General features: G+C 33.2%; 1 long non-coding RNA gene across 3 annotated transcripts; it reads left to right on the top strand.

Annotated features, from left to right (window-relative positions):
* Positions 1 to 7217: 7217 nt before the first annotated feature.
* LOC129947755 (uncharacterized) lies at positions 7218 to 9525 on the top strand. 3 transcript variants are annotated; one of them, XR_008781758.1, is made up of 4 exons: positions 7218 to 7327; positions 7891 to 8084; positions 8146 to 8323; positions 9248 to 9525. It is a non-coding gene; the product is annotated as an uncharacterized LOC129947755 (long non-coding RNA). The 3 variants fall into 3 exon arrangements; XR_008781759.1 differs by having other exon boundaries at positions 7221 to 7327; positions 7954 to 8084; XR_008781757.1 differs by lacking the exon at positions 7218 to 7327 and adding an exon at positions 7547 to 7670.
* Positions 9526 to 26004: the final 16479 nt, after the last annotated feature.

Genomic DNA, 26004 nt, shown 5'->3' with positions numbered 1-26004 from the left:
TTTGGGAGATGTTTTCTTGATCAGGTGGCAGGTTTCTTGATCACAGGAATTACTTTTGCAACTTTCCAGGTATGAGAAAAAGACCTTGTCGTAATGATTGCATTGGAAATATGAGTGAGGGTGGGAAGTATCTGAGGTAGTTTTGTTTTAATAAACGAGGGGTGTATTTCATCAAACCCCATGGCTTTAGATTTAGTTTTTAAAATATTGTCTACTAAATCAGCTTCTTCAACAACTCGAAATTCAAAACAATTTAAGCTCGGATCCACTGGTTCCATATAATTTGCTATTTCTACCTCATTAAGAGATTCGGACTGGTCTTTAGCGGAATCAGCATTGAGAACATCAGGATTTATTCAGGTCTTAATTTAAATGATTAATTGACTTTTAAAATTAACTTGCATTCAAAATTGACTTTTAAGTGACTTTAAAGACTTTATAAAGTCAAGGAGACTGACTTTAAGTGAAATGACTTTTTAAATTGACTTCAAGTTATGTTTTTTTAAAATACCTTAACTTTTTTGTCAAAGCTTTTGGAAGTTGTTTTGTATGTCCAAAAAATGTTTGCTTTACAAAATTCACCCCCCACCTAAAACTAGGGACGACAGGCTTAAAGTCATAAATAAACGTAAAAACTGAAGAAGTGTCGGGATTTGTTCGATTTTTGACCAACATTATCGACCACGCTCTCAACAATTAAAGCTACAGGATCTGTAACTGCATAGTCCATTACTGGACTGTAAAGTTTCAATTAAAAAAAAAATTCCGGTGAACTTTTCAAACTTTTGGATTTCTTATTTTTTGGAATTTCGGATTTCGGACTATTTAGTCTTCTGGATAAATTACCGATGACTAAAATATGTTTTTTTTTTACAGAACAAAAAATAAAATGAAAACGTTCATGATAGTGGAGCACTGGTTCTGAACCATGACTTTAAGCCGACCTTATTTAAATTTAAATCTATCGATAAACAGTTTAAGTTATATTAAATGCTCATTTGACATAAATCTTCATTTGTTCATATAGTTAGTTCTATGGAAGTCATTATGTATAAAATCAAAAGAACTTAGGTGATGAGTTCCGCCTCGGTAATTCAAATGTACACAAGATAGCAAATAAGGTGCATCAGTTTCACCATTAATGAGTTTATGAAAAAAAACTCATTATTAACACGCCTTTGATGGAGAGATTGCATTTGAAGAAGCCGAATACTATGTTCATAGGGATCATAAGGATCATCCCAAGAAAGACCCTTTAGGGCAAAGCGAATGAAGTTATGTTGAATTGATTCAATACATTTACTATGAATTTCGTAAAAAGTAGTCCGTACCTGCGAACTTGCTTTATTAACAATACATTTAATTTAAGGTGATGTGTAAATACTAAGTTCGAACAGAAATGAACACCTAAATCTTAAAATGTGGAGACGCGACAGAGTTTTTGCTGTGATATACAATAATTAAATACACTACCGGGCAAAGGCTATTTTTCCCACACAAAAATGTGAAACTATCAATGTCGGCTTGTAAAAGAATACGTTCATGGATGGATTTTATTACTTTAAAAATCTTCATGTCGTCAGCAAAAATGAGAACATCACTTGAGCATAGAGATGACGATACATCATTAATATACAGGATGAACAGAAAAGGGCCAAGATGACTTCCCTGCGGAACACCAGATTGAGCAACAAAAGGTTCTGAATGACAAATTCTAAATCTTACCTCATAGGATCTGTATTCAAGGTATGATTTTATCCAAGCTAAGAAAAAGGTGGAAAACCAAGAGCTTTAAGTTTAAATAAAATAATTCCGTGGCTAAGTCAGTCAAAAGCTTTAGAAAAGACAGTGCATACACACTACACAGTCAACTTCATAACCTTGTTCAAAAGCGTTTGGACATATATCTGAGAATGTGAGGATATTTGTAACGGTTGATCTTTTTTTCACAAAACCATGTTGCTGTTCGTAAATGAGATTCTTACTAAAAAATGCTACACTTTCAAAAACAACTTGTTCAAACACTTCAAGAATGCAAGAAAACTTTGCATTGGACCTGTTGTTGCTTATATTCGCCTTGTTATCTATATTTCTTAAAAATTGGTGTTAGAAATGACTTCTTCAATATACTGGGAAATTGGCCTGTTTTTAGAGAAAGTTTGAATAAGAACGGAAGGGGTTCAAAAGGTAAAAAGTTTAAACTGCTTCGTCAATGTGAGAAAATGATAATGTATCAGCAATTCTAGAAATAGTTAAATCTTCATACACCTGCTGGAAATTGGCTCTTCTGAAATCAAAATTATATAAGCAATAAAAGGAATTACAGTGTTCAGTAAGGTGATTACTTAAGTCAAAATAAAAAGTCCAAAGGGGGTGATGTTTATCAATATTAGTATTTCCTGATCTAGATTCTAAAACAAGAGTACTAAAAGCGTCAGAAGAAAAGACTAAATCAAGAATCCGATTTTTCGAGTTTTTAATACAGCTTGTTTGCTGTAGGTCAGTAAGAAGGACTTCGAGAAGAGATAGTTCCAATTGTGAAGAAGAAGGAGATTTTAAAGTAGCTTTCTGCGAAGTGCCCACTTAGAAGTGCTCAAGAGTGTTAAAGAAGTTGCACTGACCTGTTAAATGTAAAGCATGTAGTATGTTGCTCATATTTATAATCGACTAATCGAAAACTGTAAATGGACGGTAAAATTGACGTTTCTTAAAGCTTTTGCCTATATTTCTTGTAATTTATAAGTAGACATCTGTAGTTTAACAACACACAATTTTAGGTAACAACAAACCCCTCTTTTTTAACTTACCGCTTTAAGCCTAGAAAAACATGAATAAATAAATAAAAGTTAAGAAGATAAAGTTAGAATTTTAAATCAGCTAAGGAAATAAATAATGCTTATTCGGTTTTTTAAAATCAACTAGAAAAAAGTCTAATTAAGAGCTTAGAGTAATTTTTGGGCATATATGGAAACGGGTTGGGTACGATTTGCCGATTTTTAAAATGTCGATTTAAAAAAGTCGACCATTATAATGTCGATTGTCGAAAAGTCGATTGATGCGGCGCCGCATGCATGTGAACATCATTCACTTTGTCACTGTCGATCAACAAGTAACTATCGGTTAACTGTGAAATTTCAGATAACTGTAAAAGTTTTGTTTAAAGAAATTATTAATTTGTATTTTTGTATGAACCGATGTGTATAGTATATCATTGAATTAAAAATAAAATTGAGTTTCCACATTAAAGAGAGAGTTTCTTGTTTTTTTCTTTACAACAGTCGACATTTTAACCGACAACTTTTCAGTCGACATTTTTTATAGTCGACATTTAAATGGGCAACTTTTTTTTCTGTCGATCAAACTTCAGTCGACATTTTAAGAGTCTGTAAAGTTTTCAGTTGGCCAGTCGACATTTTTTTTGTCGACCATTCGTACGCCACCCTATGGAAACTAGGTTATTAAATTGCAGTTGCCAAAATTTTTGCACCTCTTCAACTTCTGCTGCTATTTTTTAAATTTTATTAGACTTCATATCTTTCTGTTAACGTACTATAACAGAAGTGGTTTATCTCAAAATCCCATTACTAAACATTAAATTGAAAAAAATCGCTGTTCCCTTTCAAAGGATTTAAAAAAAATGATTATATTCTGGTATAGAAATGCTTTTAATTCCAATATATTTGATTGGTCTACGTCTGTTTTTAAACTCAGGAAGTCAAGGACTTCCGCATGAGACCAATAACAAGTGGTTTTTTTAAAAGTCCAGAAACGCCTAAATAAACTCATTATTTTCGGCAACGTCTGCCGGGAAACATTTTCAAAAGCTCTAATCTATCAACCTTCATGGAAAGTGTAACTCGATATTATTAAAATAAAGAAAACACATTAAGTCGAATGTAATCATTCATTCTCATATGTTCCCAGAATTGAAGAAAGTCCATTTTTTAATGTGGTGTGCACATTTGAAATGCCCCAGTTCAAATTTAATTTAGATAGACCCACCTTTGTAAGGAATGAAGTTGTAGCACATGATGTACAAATTAAAAACCTTGAGAATTTTCTGTCAAATAAATCTCATCTGAGTCGATTTTACAAATGTTTTATCTAAGCATTCACTCTTTGGTTATGGCCACAACATGATCAAAATATTTAACCAAGCACTCACTTAACTCTAACCCCCAATTAATTTATCTTTTATAGTTCCCCAGGGAGCCATTAAGCGATCTCAGGCACAAACAATACATAGATACTTTTCTCCCATTGTACTCTTGAAAGTATATCTGCTAAGCATTCTAAAAGGGATTGTAGAAAATAAATATGTATACTCCTTGTTTGGAAGCCAGTATGTCCTTATGAAGGAATAACATTATTACAATATAATAACCCCCTCCATTCCACTCTACACTGAAAAAACAAACGTGCATTAATATAAAAAACGGCGTTTATTAACTGCTTATTTATTGTCACAACAAACTTTTTCTTGTCGGAGTGAACGGTTTATTAAAAAAAAATTCAGCGTTTGATAATCGTTTGTTTATACTATTAACAGCTGTTAATTAAATGAAAAATAAAGCACTTAATCAACGTTTATTAAAATTAATAACTCTATTGATTGCCGCAAACATTTTTGTTATTAAAAATAATTAATCGTTTATTGCCACAATAAACAAAATGTTTGAAAGGGGACTATTAAAGATTATATCCCAACCTTCATCTAATATCACAACCAATTCTTAAATTTACAAATAGTTTATTATTTTTTATAACCTTATTCACTGCCAAATGCAAATTTGGCAATTAAAAAATAATAAACTGTTTATTGTTGTAATGAACAACATTATTAATAGACGAATTGGAAAATTTACAAGCAATTTATTATTTTGTATAAACTTATTCACTGACACAATAAACTTTGGTAATTGGAAAATAGTGAACCATTTATTGTTGCTATGAACAACATTATAAAGAGGCAAATTGTTAATTATTATATCCCAACCTCCAAAAATGAAATTGATTCCTTGAATCAATCAATTATCAAATCATAAAGATAACACTGCGCTCAAACTCAGCGGAACTAAACTTTACGATGCCGAAAAACATTATTTTTATGAAATTGTATGAGGTATTTTGCTAAACTTCATATCATTTTATACGAATTCTTGTGAATCGCAGTAACGCTGCATTCAAAATAAGTAAAATGTTCAGTGATGAGTTTTATTTATATTTATAACTCGTTTATAAATGCAAAAGTCCTAGTCCTAGAGTTTAATTCTATATAGGTAATAATTTAGGCTAAGTACTTTTATATTTTATGTAAGCAGACCATTTTTTGATAAAAACGATCTTTAAGTTAAATTTTAATGTGAAACATTTGCATTTAATATTATATGATAAGGAATCATAAGAGCTTAATAAAATCATAATATAGAGTTTTCTACTTACAATTAAAGACATTAAAATACGAAACAAAAACACAAGCCTTCAATTAGTATTTTCATTCATAATTGTTATATTAGATCGTTGGCATCTTCTGGGCTTCCTTACTATTTTAATTATAAAAGTAATGTAAGCTGGGTGTAATTACCATGTGTGTTGTAGATGGCAGTGTTTTCAATTAATCATTGTTATATATAATAAACAATTTATCAAAAATAATAAATTGTTTTTTAAAATTTAACGAAAAATTGTATTTTTTACCTAGATGCAGAGTTCACACTTTTTCCTAAAAATCCTTTTATTCAATATTTAAAATGTAATTGCTGGGAATCGTAATATGTCATACCTACAGTATACATGATTCCCAGAAATGTGAACTCAGAGTGTGAGAACAAGAGCAAACATTTTTTGAGACTAATTTAATTTGTGAAGTGTCCAACTATAATGCATTTCTCTTACTCACACCTTTATAAAAAAAAATGTTGAATGTCACACATCTCATATCAACTTCTACTTCTACCCGTACCTCCTCACATTAACCAGCCAAACCAAACTTATTTCAAGTTAAAACATATATACAAAGGGTCAAAGGAAACTTTAAGCCCATTTCAGCACTCCAAAGAAAATGTAATACCATAGATTAACCATTGTAAATATACACATCTACGGTAGTATTTACGGAACGTAAGGATTTGTATCTTTATAATGTTTTATCTTCTATGACTGAGTGATCGAATAAGCGTCTGATTACACGATTCGTTTTTTGGTTGTTTCATCTTTTGGCAAGCACGAACGTTCATGATTACATGGTACGTAAATGTGTATTTATTATTAAAATTGTAAAAAAGAATAAAAAACAAGGTGTGTAGAATTTCGCTAAAATTTCGTTCAGATTTACAAACATTTGTTTTTTGCAGTGTTTGCTGTGTTATTGTGTGCAAGCGTAAATTCCTGGCAGCAATCGCAAATTATTTATTTATACTGGTATTTATTTTATGTATCAATTAAGTTATAATAATATTAACAGTAATAATAATAATAAAATTAAAAATAGTAATAATAATATTTGTGTAGGTACAGTGTTGTTAAAAATAAGGTAAGCCAAAACCAATTTACTTGATAGTTATTTTAATTTTTATTAAAATACTCATATCTTAAATGTTCTAAGAATAACTATAGATTTTATCTTTTATCTTAGCTTGACCAAGTTCTTACATTTTTAAGGTATACTCGATCGCCATCTTTTTATATCTAGTTTTAATCCTCCTAATGTGATGAGCTATTTTTTTTTCAAATAAATGTTGATTTAAGTTTTCCTTTCTCCTATTTTTTTCTTTTGTTCGAGTGAACACGTGGTATAAGTCGGCAATATATTATAGAATAAATAAATACCATATTCATTGATTTTAACTAACCCAATTACTACTATGGCAATAAACAGTTTATTAATTTTCGTGGGGGTTGTTTACAAATTGAACGAAGCGTCTGATAAACATAACGGAGTAAAAATGAGAAACATCATGTTTATTAAAATCAATTAATCGTTTATTGCGTTTATAAACTCGTTTATATAAATAAACAACTTGTTTATTAATTTAAATAAACCATTAATTAACTATCAAATTCCAATCTAAAAAATATGAGCATTTCTTTGAAAATTGGCAATATAAACGGAGCTTAACAATACTTTCAATGTAAGAAGTTTTTTTGCCGAACTGAACGAACAAATGAAGTGCCGCCGAATTTCAACGAGCAACAACGAATAGAATGCAAATAATTTCGCAAAAGAAGCCGAGACGAAAAAGTGGTTTGAAGTGAACATTTAGAAAAGTGAAGTGAACATATTAAAAAAGTATTTGTGCATCAGCTAACAATTAGATTAGTTAATAAGGTGAGTTATTTCTTAGTTATTATTATTAGATATTATTATTAGTCATATTATTAGTTATTATTTTTATAATTGCGAATCTCCTTAATGCAACGCGCAACACCAACAAAATGGTTTCGCCATCTGTTGATTGCATACCGCCACGAGCAACTCTTCGGCGGCGCGGCGCGCGTCAGTAAACTACACATTTTTTTTTAATTCTCATCTCATTTCTATTCTATCTATTTCATCTATTTACATCCATAAAATTTCACACGTTTGTACGTTCGCGACGTTTTTTTCGTCTAAATCTAATTGACAGTTTTCTTACAAAAAATAAAAACTTAACAAAAATTAACATAAGTTGGTAAACAAATTTTTTTTGACGAAAATAACTTTTCAATAGTTCGAGATATTGACTTAAAACAACTTAAACCTTGAAAAAATATTGTTTTCAACATGCTTTAAAATTTTGATAAAAATCGAATTGACAGTTTTTTTACAAAAAAAAATAAAAACCTGAACAAAAATTAACATTAGTTGGTAAAACTTTTTTTTCGACGTTAATATCTTTTTAAAAATTACAGATATTGACTTAAAACAACTCCTATCTTTTAAAAAATATTGCTGTTTAAAATATGATAATTTAGCGGGAGAAGCGTTAGATCGATGCTGGAAAGCTTGTACAAATCGAAGGTTATTGGATTTAAGAAACTCAAGCTCTACTACCGAATTTTTTTTGAAATGGCCGCAATACAAATGCCTAATTGGCTATCGTATGGTAAGTAAGATATTTGTTGCATGCCATATGCTTATAATAAAACTGTGACTTCATTAACTAGATTGACATGGATTTTTGTTTTTTGCACCAAAACGCTGGTCCAGTTCTTGAAAATTGCGAACAAATACAGCCCCAAATTTTGAACTTCCTTTTAAATGACAACAAATTGAAGGAAAAAACCATATTGAAAGTGTTGGAAAAATTGTCAAATGAAGCATTAATATGCACAATACCTAACAGTGAGTAATATATTTCGTTTTTATAATTTTAATATTTTGGATTTGGGTCTTCTCATCTTAACACAGAACAAACAATTTGTTTATATTTGTAAAATATTTTATAACAACCAAGGGCGGATCAAGACTTTTTATTGGGGGGTTTTTGACAGCAAACCACTTTTTGGTGAATGTCGTTAAATTACTAACAAATCTTTTGATAAAATCTTTACTTATACAACTTAACTGTATAAGCTTTATGGCTCATATGACCTCCCCCCCTGGATCGTCCATTGGTCAAAAGTTGATGAATTTGTGCTGTGTTTTTGGAATAGGGCTATCTCCGATTCATATTATGTTCTCGGTCCAATCTTTAGTCAAAAGTAGTACTTTTAGCAACAAAGTGTAAGGAAGTAAAATACAAATATTGTTTTCATATATGTACAAAAAATAAATAATTTAAAATTAATTGAAAGGTATTCCTACGAAAAAGCAATTAAATTATCTCCCAGGGGGAGTCATGACCCCTACGACCACCCACCCCTGGATCCGCCAATGATACCAACGGTATAAAAGTAAATTGTTATCTGAGCATGATATAAAATAAATAAATTATATTACATACCGGATACAGTATTAATGTACATACGTAGTTTAATTAGTATTGAATTATTGATATAACAATACCTACTGCTTTTTTGAGAGCAATAGATATTTGTTAAATTTGTTTACCTTTTTAATTTTCATTACCCAATCCCTTGTTCCTCATTTCTGGGTTTTATCGAAACACAATATTTCAAAAAATTTATGTCAAGACTTACTATGTTGCTTAACAGCTATTAACAACTATTCGCAAAACAATTTTGTTAAATTATAATAAACAAACTAATTTTTTTATTAATCGATGATGTGAAAAATGTTTTAAATAAAATTGTTTATATTTCTCAGATTTTCAAGATTGAGCTTTACTCTGGGCCCTAAATGGGTATTTTGTGCCTTTCCAAAAAGTTGTGAGGAAATACAAAGAGGAGAAAAAAACGTTTACGATTTACCATCAAGGACTCCCAGAATTCGTTTGTTTGGGTCGGTGCAACGATCCAAGCAATCGAATATCACATGGAATCATCAATTGAGACACAATATTTTAAAAATAAAATGAACGCAAGGACTCATTTATTGATAAATGAACTTAACTACAAAAAATAAAAATTGTAAAATTAAATTAACTAGATCCTTTTTATTAGTTCGGAATTCTTTATTTTCAGATTTTTATAATTTTCAGCATAGACTTCGATAGTGAGATCCAGGATGAAGTCACTCATTGGCGCTGTAAACAGGTTTGTAACCGGAAGTTGGAAACTTTTTTTTAAACAATATTAATATGAATGTTTTCTTTTATACGTTTTAGATCAATCTTATGCTGGACTTACACGACTGAAAAAGTGTCATCATTTTTCCCATAACTTTACTATGTTTTGTCAAAAAACACGCTTTTGACGATATATGGTAAAAGTATGGCAAAAGTAATAAGCTTTTGCAGCCATGTAAATCCTCCTGAAAAAAGGGATTTATTTTAATAATCCTGTTTGTTAATGTAAAAAATGGGTTTAATAAACGCAGTAAACAAATTTATTGAAATCAATAAATTTTGTTTATTGTGGTTATAAACTTATTTGTTAATATTATAAACAGGATTGATAAATAAATTGTTTATATTAATGAACGCGTTTATTAAAATCAATAAACTTTGTTCATTAAGGCAATGAACGAGTTTTTTAATATAACAAACGAAAATAATGAACGGTTGTTTATATTTATAAACGCATTTATTAATATTCATGAATTGTGTTCATTGGGGTTATAAACAGGTTTATTATTATTATAAACGGAAATAATAAACGGTTGTTTATATTTATAAACACATTTATTAAAATTAATTAACTGTGTTCATTGAGGCTATAAACGGGTTTATTAATACTATAAACGGAAATAATAAACGGTTGTTTATATTTATGAAGTACCCGTGGCATGATGGTTAGTGCGTTGGACTGTCATGCCAGAGGTCTTGGGTTCGATCCCTGCCTATGCCATCTAAAGTTTTTTCACGGGTACTGCCTCTTGCGAGGAATTGACAAATTCTCCAAGAGTAACTCTTGTCATGAAAAAGTGCTTTCTCAAATTAGCCGTTCGGATTCGGCATATAAACTGTAGGTCCCCTCCATTCCTGACAACATTACTCGCACACAGGAATGGTTGAGAGTTGTAAGTCACTAGGCCCTGGTTCTCAAAGGACTGTTTGCGCCACCCAATTTATTTATTTTTAATTTTTATATTTATGAACGCATTTATTAAAAATAAAAAACTCTGTCCATTAAGGCTATAAACAGGTTTATTAATATTATAAACGAAAATATAAACGGTTGTTTATTTTAATTAATGGATTTATCAAAATCAATAAACTCAGTTTATTGTGGTTATAAACGAAAATTTTAAATTGTTTGTAAAATTTTCAGCCGGAAATGGAGAATAATAAACGATAATTCACTGACACGATTAATATGTTTATTGGACAAATTCCATCACTATATTCATTGTCTCAACGAACTTTTTAATTATATTTACGTACCTTTTTGGTTCAGTGTACTCCACCTCAGCAGCGGCACATTTTGCATGTGCTTAAAATGAAATTAAACAACCCCACGAAAAATCTCGTAATATTATTGTTATTTGTTGTTGTGGTGTCACTTCACTTCCTTGCGCTACCACCTAGTACGTCCTTCGTTCGTTCTACGTTCTACGTCCTGCATCCAAATCCCAAAGATAAGTATCTTGAGTACGTCGCTCGGTTATGAAAGTTTATAAAATCGCGTATAATAAGAATTCGAAAAAGGATTACAACCAAAATGTGAAATTCAAAGTCTATAAGATGATGATGATGTCTCCAAAGGGGTTATCCTTGGTTGGATAACGCGAATACGAAATGATTTCATTTTCCACTTGAATAAACTGGAAAAACAAAAGTTGGTTTCTTAATTAACTTTGGCGTCAATTAAAATGAATTGTTTTTTTTTGGAGTAACTTATTTATGTGTTTTTGTTTGATTCTTTTAAAAACATACTTTACAATTTTCGCAATTTCAAGAAAACAAATAATAAAAGTTGGAGTTTGGTCTAAAGAAGAAAATTAGAAAATATTTGCTTCAGACCTTTAGATGCAATTTATTGATGCTTCGATGGAATATTCGATGAAATTGGGATTGAAATCGATTAAATGAATGTTCATGATTTGAAAATGAAAATGGGAATCTTCATCAAGCTGTTTTTTTTTAATAAGCTTCTTTGGTCATTTTTTCTAAAAGCCCAGTATTAGTAATTATCGTTTTAACGCCGGCCGTTGACCAGCTGCTGACTTCTTGATACCTTTTGATACTTCAAGTTCATTGATATCATTCGCGAAAAAAATTGATCATTTGTTAACTTGCTACAATTTTTCCGAAATTGTTCATCAATACGTGGTTGTGTGTCAAGAAACTGTGGAACGATGCGATTCAAGCTTCGATCATCGAGGCAAATTCGAATAGCAAGAAATTATTATTTCGACTGATCTTCTAACCCAAATCAAGCGGATTCAGTTCGATGGGCGGTTTTGATGATTGCACAGGTCGACGTAATTATGTTTTTTTCTGTTCAATAAACAGTCATATACATTTCTTATTTGAAATATGATTCTTTAAAGATGTTAAAAACGGTGTTTTTAAGGGCAATATAAGGCACAGCAGTACTTATTTACAATAATAATGGTATGATGATTTTAGAAAGTACAAATTTATGTCTTCTAAAAACAGTATAAATGATTTTTTGAAATGTTCAGTAGTTATGTGAGAAGCCCTAAATTAAATGCTTTCAAAATAGATTTATCATCTAAAATCTTAAAAACAAACCGTTTTCAACATTTTGAATTCCTGAATATTGCAATGACTAGGAAAGACAGAGTCTGTTAAGGCATTCCACATTCGCGTAGTACGGCTAAAGAACGAATCTCTGTATTTGACAGTACGACCGAAGTTGGGCTCGAGGGTATACTAATGACCATTCCTAGAAGCGCAAGTATTACGGTTGAACTGTTTAAGGGGAGGAATGCAACTGCCTAATTCACTAGAGCACAATCAATCAATCAATTTAATTTAAATGCTCTACGTTCAATAATTTCCAAGAGGCTTAAGTAAGTTGCAGGAGCACAAGCCCAGAGATGGGAGTTATACTCAAGCTTTGGACGTATGTAAGTCTTGTAGATAACAGCCAGATCAGAAGGGGTGAAATATTTCTTGCATCGTCTAAGGAAACCCAAACACCTTGCGGCATTTTTGGCGACATCGCGTATGTGATAATTCCACAAGAGGTGGTTGGTGACACACATACCGAGAATATCGAGGTGTTCAGTTTCATTGTTGCAAATGCCATCCATGGATAATGGCAATGGGGGTATATCTCGCTTTAACGATACAAGACAGCATTGGGTTTTCGAAGCATTAAATTCCACGCGGTTTTATAATCCCCATTGAACAATACTGTTTAGATCGGAATTTTATAAGCTTATCATATTTTGTCGTTGCAGTTCCACACCCGAAGAAGAGGGATGTGAGTCTGAAAACGAATATGAAAAGCTAAGAGTACTATCGTCAGCGAAACAATGTATTGGATTAGATGTTGCAGAGAGAAGATCATTAATAAAAATGAGAAAGAGTGTTGGAGATAAAACAAAGCCCTGGGGTACACCAGCATTTATTTTACGGTGTTCAGACTTGAATCCATCCAATACTACTTATATTGAACGATCCGATAGGTAATTACTAATCCAATGAAGCAGGGATTCATGAAAACCGAAAGCATGCATTTTCGATAAGAGAGCCTGATGTCGAACCCTATCAAATGCTTTTGAAATATCAAGTGCAATAATCTTACTTTCTCCAAAACGATGTAAAGATTTGCTCCACTGTTCGGTGAGATGAACCATGAGATCACCAGTGGGCCTATTGCTACGAAAGCCGTATTGCCGGTCATTAAGAAGCTTTCGATCTTCAAGATATTTCTTGAGCTGATATTTAATCAGCGTTTCCATGACCTTGGAAAGAAGGGATGTAAGTGCAATTGGTCGGTAGTTAGAGGGTGAGGAAGATTCGCCTTTTTTAGGAATAGGCTGGACAAATGTCGTTTTCCATCCGCTCAGAACGAGACCTGAGGAGTAGGACAGATGAAAAAGCTTACGCAGTTGTTTTTGCCAGCGTTGAAAAAGAACACTAAGATCTTTAACACTATGAACATGAAGTACGTTTTTTTTGAGAAAGTTATTCCCTGACATTTAAATGGATTAAGGTTTAGTCCATTCTTTTTACACTGAATAACAAAACTGTTATTATCCTCCTGGAGTTGTAATCTATCATTTATAGATTGTTTACTTTTGAAAATTTTCAAAGCATCCGCATAGATTAAAATGTTACTGTATCGAACACAAAGGGGTAAATCATATTGATAGCTAAGAAAAAAAAGTAGAGGTCCTAAATGACTACCCTGGAGAACTCCAGATTTGGCAATGAAAGAGTTATAGAAAGAAATTTCGAACTTAACTTGATAAGCCCTATTTTGAATAAAAGATGAAAGCTTAAATGTGATGATATCATGAGAAAGTTGGTCAAAAACTTTAGAATTATCAGTGAAAAAAAGTAGAGGTCCTAAATGACTACCCTGGGGAACTACGGATTTGGCAATGAAAGAGTTAAAGAAAGAACTTCTCAACTTAACTTGATAAGACCTGTTTTGAATAAAAGATGAAAGCTTAAATGTGATGATATCAAGAGAAAATTGGTCAAAAGCTTTAGGATTATCAGTGTAAAAACAGGCGAGGTCTTAACAGAGTTCTAGAGCTTTTGAAAAATTATTCCAAAATACAAGTAGTAATTGTCGTACGTTTTTGCATAAAACCATGTTGTTGATTACATAAATTGTTCTTGAAGTTCAGAATCAAACTATTACATACAACTTGTTGACTGTTGTGATAAATGCCTTTCTCCAAATGATTGGAAATTTACTTGGGCTTAGAGATAGTGCAAATATGCGAAGAAAGGAAGATGTTACTACTGACTTTCTAAGCGTTACAAATTTCTGAAGTACTAACTAAGTAATCTTTATTATAAGTAAAATTTACTGGGTAGCCATTAGATTCCCGTTTTATATAAATAAATTTCCAAACCCTTTTGGGGCAAGTTTAAAAGAAGTTTCCATATCGGTAAGATATTTGTCATATAATTAATTTTGAAAGATTTAAACTCTTTAAAGAGGGTAACATATACTCATGAGAAGAATTTTGTAGTCGCATTTCAATCTAGGCCATCAAACCCTTCGTAGATATGGAAATTGATTGCCAGAAACAAAAGCTCCTTAACCAGTGCTATCTTTAAATTTCAAGGACAATTGTAAGAAGAATCTGTTCAGTTGTTTGTTCCGGTCTAGGAAAATAGGTCAAAAGTACTCTTTTTACATAATCTAACGGTTTCAAGGTAGTACCTTTGGTATGATCGTTAGTGCGAAAGACTGTCATGCGAGAGGTCTTGGGTTCCATTCCTGCCTAGTGCCTATGCCACCTAATGTTTTTTTCACGGGTCTGGCCTCTTGCGAGGAATTGAAAAATACTGAAAGAGTAAATCTTGTCATGAAAAGTGCTTTCTCAAATTTTAAGTTCGGATTCGGCTTTAAATTGTAGGTCCCTTCCATACCTGACAACAACATTTGAGAGTTGTCAGTCACGCCACCCAATTTATAGAGTTTATTTTAAGGCTTTAAATTGTGAAGAGACCAAGACTAAAACAATTTGCATTTCTTAGCCCTCGTCGTCAAAAAACTACACACTAAAGATACTTTTTTGACACACAGTTCTGCGCTAAAATGTATGCTCACATATTTTTTTATACTTCCATAATATTCCTTTCAATTTAGCTCTTCGTTTATGTATTCTGCTCACAAAATCACAAACCCTCGAAATACATTTTCGGATATCTGATAAATCCCCATATGCCCAAAGATATACCCCTATCTTCAGTATGTGTCTCAGATAAAAGCTCCATCACCTTGATCGTGATTATTCCTCTTATTTTATATATGCTTTCCCATTATCTTTGCGATTAAATTATTTTCGTTAATTCCCCACTTTCAGTTTTAATTACTTAAGCGGGTAGGATTATTCCGTACACCGTATACATGCTATAAGCCCCTGCCAACTCGCAGACACTTTAACTTTTCCAAAAAGGTATCGTATAATATAGTAGTTTCTGTAAGTTCATATGTTATTCGAATACACTTTATCCTCAGGGGTGAGAGTGAGTGTCAAAGGGGGGAAGGATAAAAGTGAGCACTTGAAATTAATACCTTAGGTTTTCAAATTGCTTGAAAGAGCAAAGTCTATGTGATTTAATTATGAGTGGCATATTCCACTTTCTGATAGCATAACTTTCGAGGACACATACTCGTATACTTCCAAGCAGGTGTTACTGCGATGATAACATGCCTAAGTGATTCCATTTCACTTTGTCAACCAAACACAACAAGAAGTGTCAATCTCAAGACCGAAAAACTTAATCTTTCCTTGAAAGAAAATCTCAAGGAATCAGCTCAAAAGTAAAAGAAGTGCGAGGACGAGTACAAGTATAAAAGTAAATAAATTGAACAAATCTAAGAAGGCAAAGGCAAAAACTTTTTGACACTTAATTGAGTTCGAGGGAATCATAGTTTCGATTTGTATATGTACCTAACTACCGCACATTGCAAAATGCCAAACCAATGTAAATATACTTATAAAAGCCGGAAAAGTTTTCTTCTTCTTCTGATGTGGTATTAATAATTAAGTTGGACTTCTGTCTATACGGCAACGTTATGATGCTCGAATATAAACTTAAACTTAAGTTTAAGAAAGTGTATCTCTTTCTCTATGAGCCATTAACATTTACGACAGAAAAGTCCTTGTTCCCCCTTCAAAAAATAATTGTCCTCGGAATATACAAATACATACATTTGCGTTCAGTTGGAAAATTGTTACTGTCACAGTCTCTGGTGACTAACGAACAGGATAAAGTTCCACTTGTCTGAGTTTTAATTTTAAATTTGTCCCGCCACATCCTGACAAACGATTATCATATTCTGATTAACATGACTAAGACACTCGACTCAACTCGACTTGAATGTCGAAAAAGAGTTCTTAGATAAAATTTTTAATTTATGCGCGTCGTCATTGTCGTTGTCGCATTTATGCAGCGTGCATAATTTTGCTGTTTAAAAGTGGTTGAATTTCTACAAGGTGGTTAAATTTTTGTTTTTTTTTGGTATGTAATAAGAAACTGGGTGGAGCTAAGGTGTACTTCAATCGCCTTCAAAGGACCTGATTTTTCTTTTTATCAAGAATAACTAAAAATACAATTTTCTTAAAGTGGCGCCCGGGTAGGAGCTTATTTATGTATAAAAATGATTTCAATGGGGATAGAAAAGTACCTTTGTTGAAAATATGTGTTTTTCCTCAATCCAAAGATTTCTTCATCTGATGGATTGTTGCTAAAAACAAAATTTTAGTGAATTGGCGCCCGGGTAGGGATTTATTGAAGTGTAATGAGAGTGTGGTGAGATTATTTTGTGAGACAATACATTTAGTCAAAAATGTGATTGTCATTTTTAACAATTCAGTATCTGAAAATGAGTGGAATGAATGAGAAAGCCAAAAACTGTGAACAATTTTTCGTGAATTGCCGCCCGGATAGGGACTTTTTAAAAATAAAATAAAATAGTATGATTACGGTTTAGAATTGCTAAAACGTACATTTAAGTAAATTGGCACCAGGGTAGTGCCTTACTTACTTACTTAAGGTGGTGCTTCAGTGCTGTGTGAACCAAAAAACTTCTTAATCTAGCTCCGTCCGTAGATAGATGTCTCCAGTTTCGCACTTTAAGTTGGGTGAGGTCACTTTCTACTTGTGCGCGTCACTTGATCAGCGGTCTTCCTCTACTGCAAAAAACTCTTGATTGAACATAGAATGGAATTGATAAAAGTAGCTTAGAAGAAGTAATTCTGCTATCAATAATATCTTCAATGAACACTATACGTAGGACTTGTCCACGACATTTAAACATTTTTAAATAAATTAGAAAACATCTTTATTTGTTTTGTAGTAAAGACATAGTCCATTTAAGTTAATCTTGTTTAAACTCTTTCGATTCTAAAAATAATATTTGTTTTAAAAATACGACACAGCAATATTCTAAAAGCGGTAGAACTCTAAAAATCTATACGGTGTTCAAATAATGGGCATTGCTAAACTCTTCGTAGTTCCACTTAAAAAAACTTAAAAGTGAATCAACCTTCGAAATGATATAATGAAATAATGAAATCTGAAGTCAAGCTTTGAATCAAAAAGTATCCAAGATCATTTACTTACATCAAAGAATTTATATTTAAAATTAATGAGAAATGAACAACTATTTCAGTATAGAACTTTCTCTCTCAACTCGGTTAAAAATGTACACTAAGTGTAAATCAGCTGAAGATGTTAGTAGTTGCACCATTTAAAGAAAATCATTTCTATCCAACTGCGTTAAGAAGAAATCTTCAAGTGGATATGAAGTACTGTAAATACTTTCGCATCAAGCACTTACAACGTTCAAAAATAGAATATTTAGTAACAATTATAAAAAGAAGTGGACCCAAATGACTCCCTTGTGGAACACCTTAAATCACATTTATATAATTTAAAACACATCAATTTTAACAGCTTGTTTTCTGTCAGACTGATATGAATTTAACTACTGTAAAAATGTAATATTCAATCTCAAAATCTCTAGATTTTGAAAGACCAAAGGCTTTAACAAAATCAGTATACAGGACATCAACTTGTGTACCCTTTTTTACATGATTTTCATTTTAAGACAAAGAATTCTTGACAGCAAAATAAAGTCTTTAAGTGACCGAATTGCCAAAAAGATGGCGTTCCACCAAAAGTTTTAAGATTAGTCTACAGTTATTCATTAAGTATTTAAACGGAATTGATGTAAGATGGTTCAAAAAAGTGTGTACAGATTTATAAGATACATAAATGTCAAAACATTATAAAGAACCAATTTTTTTTTTAAATTCATTTTCTTTTAAGTTTTTCAAAAGTTTGTGTTCTGAAAAAAACTTTGTATAGTTTAAAATCAATCGAGGGAGTGAAATCAGGGTATAAGAATTCAATATTTGTTAAAATATAATAATTATAAAAGGCTTGAAAGAAATGAGCAAAACGGTCATACAAAGACTTCTTTGTTTTGAAACCATTGGTTGACAATATTGATATTTATTTTATTTCAAATTGAGGCGGCAGACTATAAACTTAGACGAATTTTTGTTATAGAAGTGTCGATAATATTTTATTCATTTAACCAACGTTAACACACCAAATTACTGGAATTAACTTAAACTTAAATTGGGTTTAATATCGAAACTAGTTCCTGAGTGTAGATTTATGCTATTTTGTTTTTTCTTTTCCTTCACATCTTGAACAACCCTCATATCGTATGATAGTTTTATTTCTTGTGATTCATTTAACGTGGTGAAATTTTAACCCCCCAACAAAATACTAAATAAGGGTGGTTTTTATTTTTAGTTAAGACAATACAAGACAACCCCCTTCAATCCAAGCTCAATAAAGAATTAATCAGAACAGCAATTCACAGTTTCAGAGGTGCTTAAAGACAACGTCAAGTAGATGACCAAATTGTCCTTCAACGACCACTTGGCGAAAAAGGAAAAATTCTGCAATTCAGTAATTTTTGGAACCCCCAACTCCATTTCCCCACCCCTGCCTTTCTCATACCAATTCACGCTCTTATACTATACTTTACGTATACATCCCGGAAGGAATGAACTAGATAATTGCCATTACAGTTGCTATCCTGCTTTTGTTTTTATTTTCCTGCTGACATTGTTTGTGTGTCCTCTCCAAGGTGATGTTTATCTTTGTCTTGGTCTTAGCTGCTGTGCTTCCAGAGCCAACTCCAAGCAGCATATAATGATTCCCAGCTGGTTCATAAAAAGAAATTAACGGCCTTTTCTTGCGAGTTTTTCTTGCTCCTGTTGCAAATCGTTTAATGAGGATATAACTACCCCATTTGCCAGTCCCGTAGAAAAATACAAAAAAATCCACCGCCGGAAATATAATGGAGTCTATAGGATTATTGAGAAAGTTTTTATCCCCATCCAGGACCTGGTTCAGGAGTTTTTTGCTGCTATTTCTTATTATTGCTTATTTAGTTGCGGGCGCCATTGTCGTCGTCGTCATCGTTGTAGTCGAAGTCGTTTTTGGGCAACCATCAGCAGCATCAGGATAGGATAAAGATGATAGTCATTATCATGGCGATGATTACAAGGGATTCGATTATGGAATTAACTGCAACAGCATGTTATAGCCCATGTCCTGTCATTGTTCAATATTATGATACGAGTGGCTCATTAAGAGGGTTCATGGCAATGACCACCAAGATTACTTTTCGGTTCAGTTCGGTATCATTATTGTTTGTCATTCTCAAGAGTTGGAGGTGATTCGAATTAATAGAAGAGATCATAGTTGAATCCTTTTTGTGCAGAGAGGAAGTCCTTTTTTTGTTTCTTTAAATTTACGAATGCAAAGCTATGTAACGTTTTTCTTGGAATATACCACAATTTATGTGATGGACAAAGTTGTATCATTAGTTATGCAAACCGGGAGCATAGACCAAACAAAGGATACGGGAACGACTTTACAACCGGGTAATTAATTGTCCTGTCCAGTGGGCAGACCAGTGCCAGAACCATTGCCATACTCGACTGGATGGCTGACTATGTAGCTGACTTGTTTGTTTGCCTTATAGATTGCCAGGTTGAAGCTTATACTGCCTGCCTGCTAGTTACCCTTATCCCCAATCACGATGATCCATTACGGACCGCACATACACACATACTCGTACTACCCCCGGTGGCGGCGGCCGGCGGCCGGCGCTGGCTATACCCAAAACGTACTTCCGAAAGAAACAAATTTCCGGTGGCAAACCATAGTAAAAAAGAGAATGAGGAAATGTTGGTAAAGGATAGCGAACAATGGGGGTTGAAATTCACGGACTTTTTTTTTTTAATTTTTGTGAAGTATACAAGTGGCACTTTCGCTTAATCGACACTCAGGGTCCATGAAAAAGGTATCGACGACAACGGAAGCCGGTGATGTCCGCACCGCCGGGTTGAACTACGTACCGAGTACATATATTGAACGACTGGTTATTTATCGTCGGAATTATCACCTGTTCGCTGTATTAGTCCAAGGACTAGCTGATGGAGAGGTTAGGTTCGAAGGATTCTACGAAGGACGATGATTTTCGAAAGGCCGGAAATTTTTCAGCATCTATAATACTTCATCAAACCTATACTTTCTTTATGCCCGGTCCGATAAACGAAAAGTATATTTTCCATTGGGGGACCGATTTGGAAAATACCTAGACCTACTCTTCCCCCCCCCTTTTCGGTTGATTTTAAACTTTTTTTTATGTTTGCTGTGTGTCGTTACTGTAAACGAGAAAGTTTTTGCCCGTAATGACATTTTGACGCAGTTAAAGTTGGGCCGTTATCGTTATCTCTTCCAAATATATAGCCCGGGCCATATCGGAGATGAATTTTAATGGTAAGAATGGTCCATTAAGCGCAATCGAGCACGAACATGATGTACCTAATTGGATTACAACACGGTTGGTAGAATGTAGAATAGGCTAAGAGGACATGATTGAGAATATAATGCTAAAAAAAAATGTTTGCCCTTTTGGCAGCTAAATTAATGAGTTTCCAATTTTTTCTTCTCCGAGGTGACCATAAGGAAAAAGGCTATAATTTAAATAAATTCTTCGGTACACAGAAGAAGCAGATTTTTACTGGAACTGATAAAAATATAAGATGCTCTCTGTACCTGGTTTATAATTGAATATTAGTTTCAAACTGACGCCTGGACTATTTCCTAACTAGATAAGTGAATTTTTGTAAGTATTCCATTGAACTTATTTTTAGTACAAAAGCTAATGGAGATTTCAGAAAGTGGCAGTGGATTAGGCATACTCTTCGAAATCGCCTCAGGTGCTTTGCTAGGCAAGCTATGGAGTTAAACGCGCTCACATAAGAATGTAGACGAGGGAGCCAGCCTAGGCTAGAAGAACAGTGGAACAGGAATTAACACTTCAGTGGATTAGTTGAAAAGAACTGAGATATATTTTCGGAAATCGTACACTATGACGAACTATGCCTCTTTAGGACAACTTCACAAACATAATAGATCTAAGGACAAGTAAGATTTTAGAACACATCTAATCTTTCAGATTTTGGAAAAGTTTTCGAAACTCTTCAACCAAAAATATGATTGCTTTTCAGACCTTTCGACTAAATAGTCGATATTAAGACAGTTTTAGAAATTGAATTGTAAGTTAGAGAGATCAGCTTAAAGGTCTAAAATTATCCATATATTTTCTTTAAAATTATGGCCACAGAGACCTTTTAGAAAAGTTGCAATTTATTTACCAATTAAGTCTCCTTTTTCGAATTGGGCGTTTGGATTCAGCTTAATACTGTAGATCCACTTCATTCCTGACAACATTACTCGCACTCAGGAGTGGTTGAGCGTCGTTAGTCACTAGACCCTAGTTTTCCACGGACTGTTGCACCACCTTATTAAATCTTTTGGCTTAATATACATGATCTAGCGATGCTCCAACTTTTTTTTACCCAAAAATAGGTTTTCTCGAGGTCTCCCAAGAGACCCTTCGCAAGCGATGATATCTTCAACCGAGTTAAATTTCTATATGGTGAGTGAATCTAGTACCCGTGGCATGATGGTTAGTGCGTTCCACTGTCTTACCGAAGGTCTTGCGTTCCATCCTTGCCTATGCCCTCTAAAGTTTTTCATGGGTGCTGCCTCTTGCAAGGAATTGGCAAATTCTCCAAGAGTAATTCTTGTCATGAAAAGTGCTTTCTCAAATTTGCCGATCGAATTCGGCTTAGAACTGTAGGTCCCCTGCATCCTTGATAGACACTTGACCCTAGTTCTGAACGGACTGTTGCGCCACTCAGTTTATTTATTTATTTATTATAGAGTGAATCTTTTAAGTTTGGAATATCATATATTGTTCGTAGAACAATTGGAGAAACTAGAGCACTTTGACGCCGGTGGAGCTGTTATTTGGTGCGTTGTCCGTGGACCGTTTTTCCATTGCGTCAAATGTTTGTTTTGTATGTCTTATAGAGGATGCGACCAAAGCCATCTTTTGAGTTGGCTACCCTTTCAACTATCTCGTGAACCTTGAATCGGTGTTCTGCCAATACGAAATTTTGGGTTTTTGACAAGTTGTCCTCTGTGACAGTCGTTTTTGGGGCACCTGGGCGGAGTCTTTTAAGAACATATGTACCTCCACGTTGGAATTCGTTATACCAATTTTTGACGTTAGCTGTCGAAGAAGAAGAAGAGTAACCGTCCACACACCATCCAAGCGATCTTAAATATCACTGCAAAATTTCCCTTCGAAAAGCATGAATCGAATCACCAACCGATATTGATCAAACAAGATGAAAAAACTACGAGTCCTATCCGGGTAAATTTTTTCCATTAGCTAGACGGCTGCTGAACGCACTCAACGGTAGTAAATCATTCTTGCGATACTTTCACCATCGAGCGACACGGTACTTACAGCACCCACCTTAGTTTAAGATTAAAAAAAAAGAGTGCAAGTCTTTAAATAAATTCATGATTCAAACGAATGACTCAAATAATTGCAATCAATTGATTGCATTAAAATGATTATAATCATTTTGATTTCATATGATCGGTGAGGGTAAAATTTAAAATGCCAGTCTCTAAGTGCACTCAATGAATGCTATCTTCAAATTTTTTTCATAAAAGACTGCATTCAAAAATGATTGCATTCACTTCAAAGTCCGATTCAAATGCATTTATGATTAATTCCTTCCACAGCACAGGTTAAACAAATTTTTCACGGATTAACTTTCTTTTATTTTTACAATAATCTGTATAATATTCTGTCCTTGCTGATTTATTGAAACAGATACAAATATTAAACATCAGCATTAAAGATTTATGCGTACCAGCTTAAATTCTAGTAAAGTAAACAATTCTGAAATTAATTAATAAAACGTATAAGTGTCACTCCACCCCTTAATTTAAAGTCAATCTTTCGACGAAGAATAAAACCAAGAAAACAAACAAAAAATTGTCCTTTTTATCCCTGCATAATTTATTAGCTCTAAGCGTACCGGCATTCTTCATTCAACAGGTCAAAGATATTTTTTCCCCCAATTTGTATTTTTCTTCTCTAAATCAAACATCCCCTTCCTGACAATGACCACCCTCTGTCCACCCCCATAGAGAAAACATCTTCAAGCATTTCTCAAGAAATATAAAAGGAAATCCCCGATAGAGTAAATAAAAAAAGAATAAAATCCTTATGAGAAAAGGCAAATCCCAGGAAAAAAGAAAAACTTCCCGGAAGTAATTTTTATTTCGCAGACAATTTGCTTATTTTGTTATTTCCGTCCCCGATGGAATTTTAAGGACATTTTCATATTTTCATCAACTTCTCTATGCAACTGCATTAAAAAATTGAAATGTACAACAAAATGAAAAAAAATAAAACGAACGGATCCAAAGGGAGGAAATTACTTATGATGGATTGGAATTAAAAATGAAGCACAAAAAATATGTTTTAAGGACAACCGGCTGCTGCTGCTGAGAGCGAAAGGGGGCGGTGTGGCAATGGGCGTATATCGGGTGTTGCATGATGCAATTTTCGATTCGTAGTAAATTTTGCAGAAGTCATTTAACAATAATCGACAATAAAACTCAATTTTTTAAAAACCCACCCGGCCCCGTCCGGAGTTCGAAGTCCTGACCGATTTGTGCGTACCTCTGTACATCGTCCTCGGTTGGTCCGGTTGTCTGCATTGTAAACCGAACGCCATCTGACCATAAACATCCATTAATACAATGACCAAACGTCCGTTTAATGGGGCGCTTTATATCCTGATAGGTTTTCCAATTCCGGTTCCATGGACACAGTTGAGTGGAATCAGCATAGTTGCCACAACAGGGAATCCATTGAATTGTGGAGAGTAGAGAGTTCGTTCGTGTTCTGCACAACCACTCCACAATCAGGACTCATGTTTTATTGCGAGTGCCAATTTTAATCGCTACATTTGCATATACTATGTGTATAGGAATTATTGGGATGGCTTGGCTTGGTTTGGTTTGGTTGGGTTTTTGGTGTTGTCGGCCAAACGTTTTATCTGAATCCGATCGAATGAATTTCAAGTATTTTTTGGTAAACAACTCACATCCAACTATACCCATGTACCTACGATGTATACGAGTATAAGAACGTATATAGACATTTTGGAATTTGAAAGAGAAACATTGCTCAGATAGCAATGTTCAGGGATTAATCGATGGTTAATGACTTTTAACTTTGCTTTGTTAAGTTTAATTGATGTAAGGGTTCGGTTTATTGCCAAGTAGGTGTAATAAATTAAATTTTTAAACATCCTAGATACTTACAGATACTGGAGTATCAGAAACAAATAAATGCCAGGGCTATCGATTGATCCAAAATAATACGTCCTAGATGTTAGCTGATATAGACCTTCAAGCACATAAGGGTGTTAAATGTTCGAGTATATTTGGTTAGAAGAACGTATTAGTTAATAACATTCACATTAAAAAATACGAAGTCAATCCATGCTGTAAATAAGCACCTGAGTAATAAATCTGCCCTTAAAAGCAACGGAATCTAAAATTATGGCAAGTGCAAAATTTTTAAAGGTGGTTTAATATCAATTTACTTTTAAAATAATGACAGATATTTGCTATTAAATGATTTCTGCATGACAGAAGCCCCCTTTTCATTCGTTATTTTCACACACTGAAGGCAAAATAAAAGTTACTGTTGCATATTGTTCAAATTTTAAATCTAAAAATCAAAGCGAAAAACGAATTTGGGTAAAATATTCCACATTCTTGATGTTCGGCTAGAAAAAGAATCTCTATACTTGACAGTACATCCGAAATTGAACTAAAGGGTAGATGGGTATTCGTAGAAGTTAGAGTTATGTCGAGAGAACATTCCTCATACAAATTTTAAGAAAACAATGCAATACCAGACATGAAACATTTTGGCATTGTTCAAGCTATGTTAAACTTTTGGTTGTAAATCTATGGCCTATCATTTCAAAAGCTCTTTTTGGATTCTGTCCAAAAGAATTAAGTTCTTAATAATGTCAAATACCTTAATAAGAGAGTTTTCCTCAAGTTTTGGACAAATAAAGTAAATTACATTCAGATCAGAAGGGGAGAAAAATATCTGCCACATTTAAAGAAAAGGGAGTACCAGCCTATGATAAGAGTTATATTCAAGTTTCGGACGTGTTGTAGATTGTAGCCAAATCAGATGGAGAGAAACATTTCTTGCATCGTCTCAGAAAATCTAGACATCTTGCGCCATTTTTGGAGACATGGCGTATGTGATTACTCTTCAAAACGTGATTTCCATATTTCCAGCTTCTCTGAACGGGCCCAGAAGAATAGGATAGATAGAAAAGCTAATGCAGTAGATTTTCTAGTG

Source organism: Eupeodes corollae, chromosome 2 (assembly GCF_945859685.1).
Source record: "Eupeodes corollae chromosome 2, idEupCoro1.1, whole genome shotgun sequence".
Lineage (NCBI taxonomy): Eukaryota > Metazoa > Arthropoda > Insecta > Diptera > Syrphidae > Eupeodes > Eupeodes corollae.
This window is presented reverse-complemented; position numbering and strand designations above follow the sequence as displayed.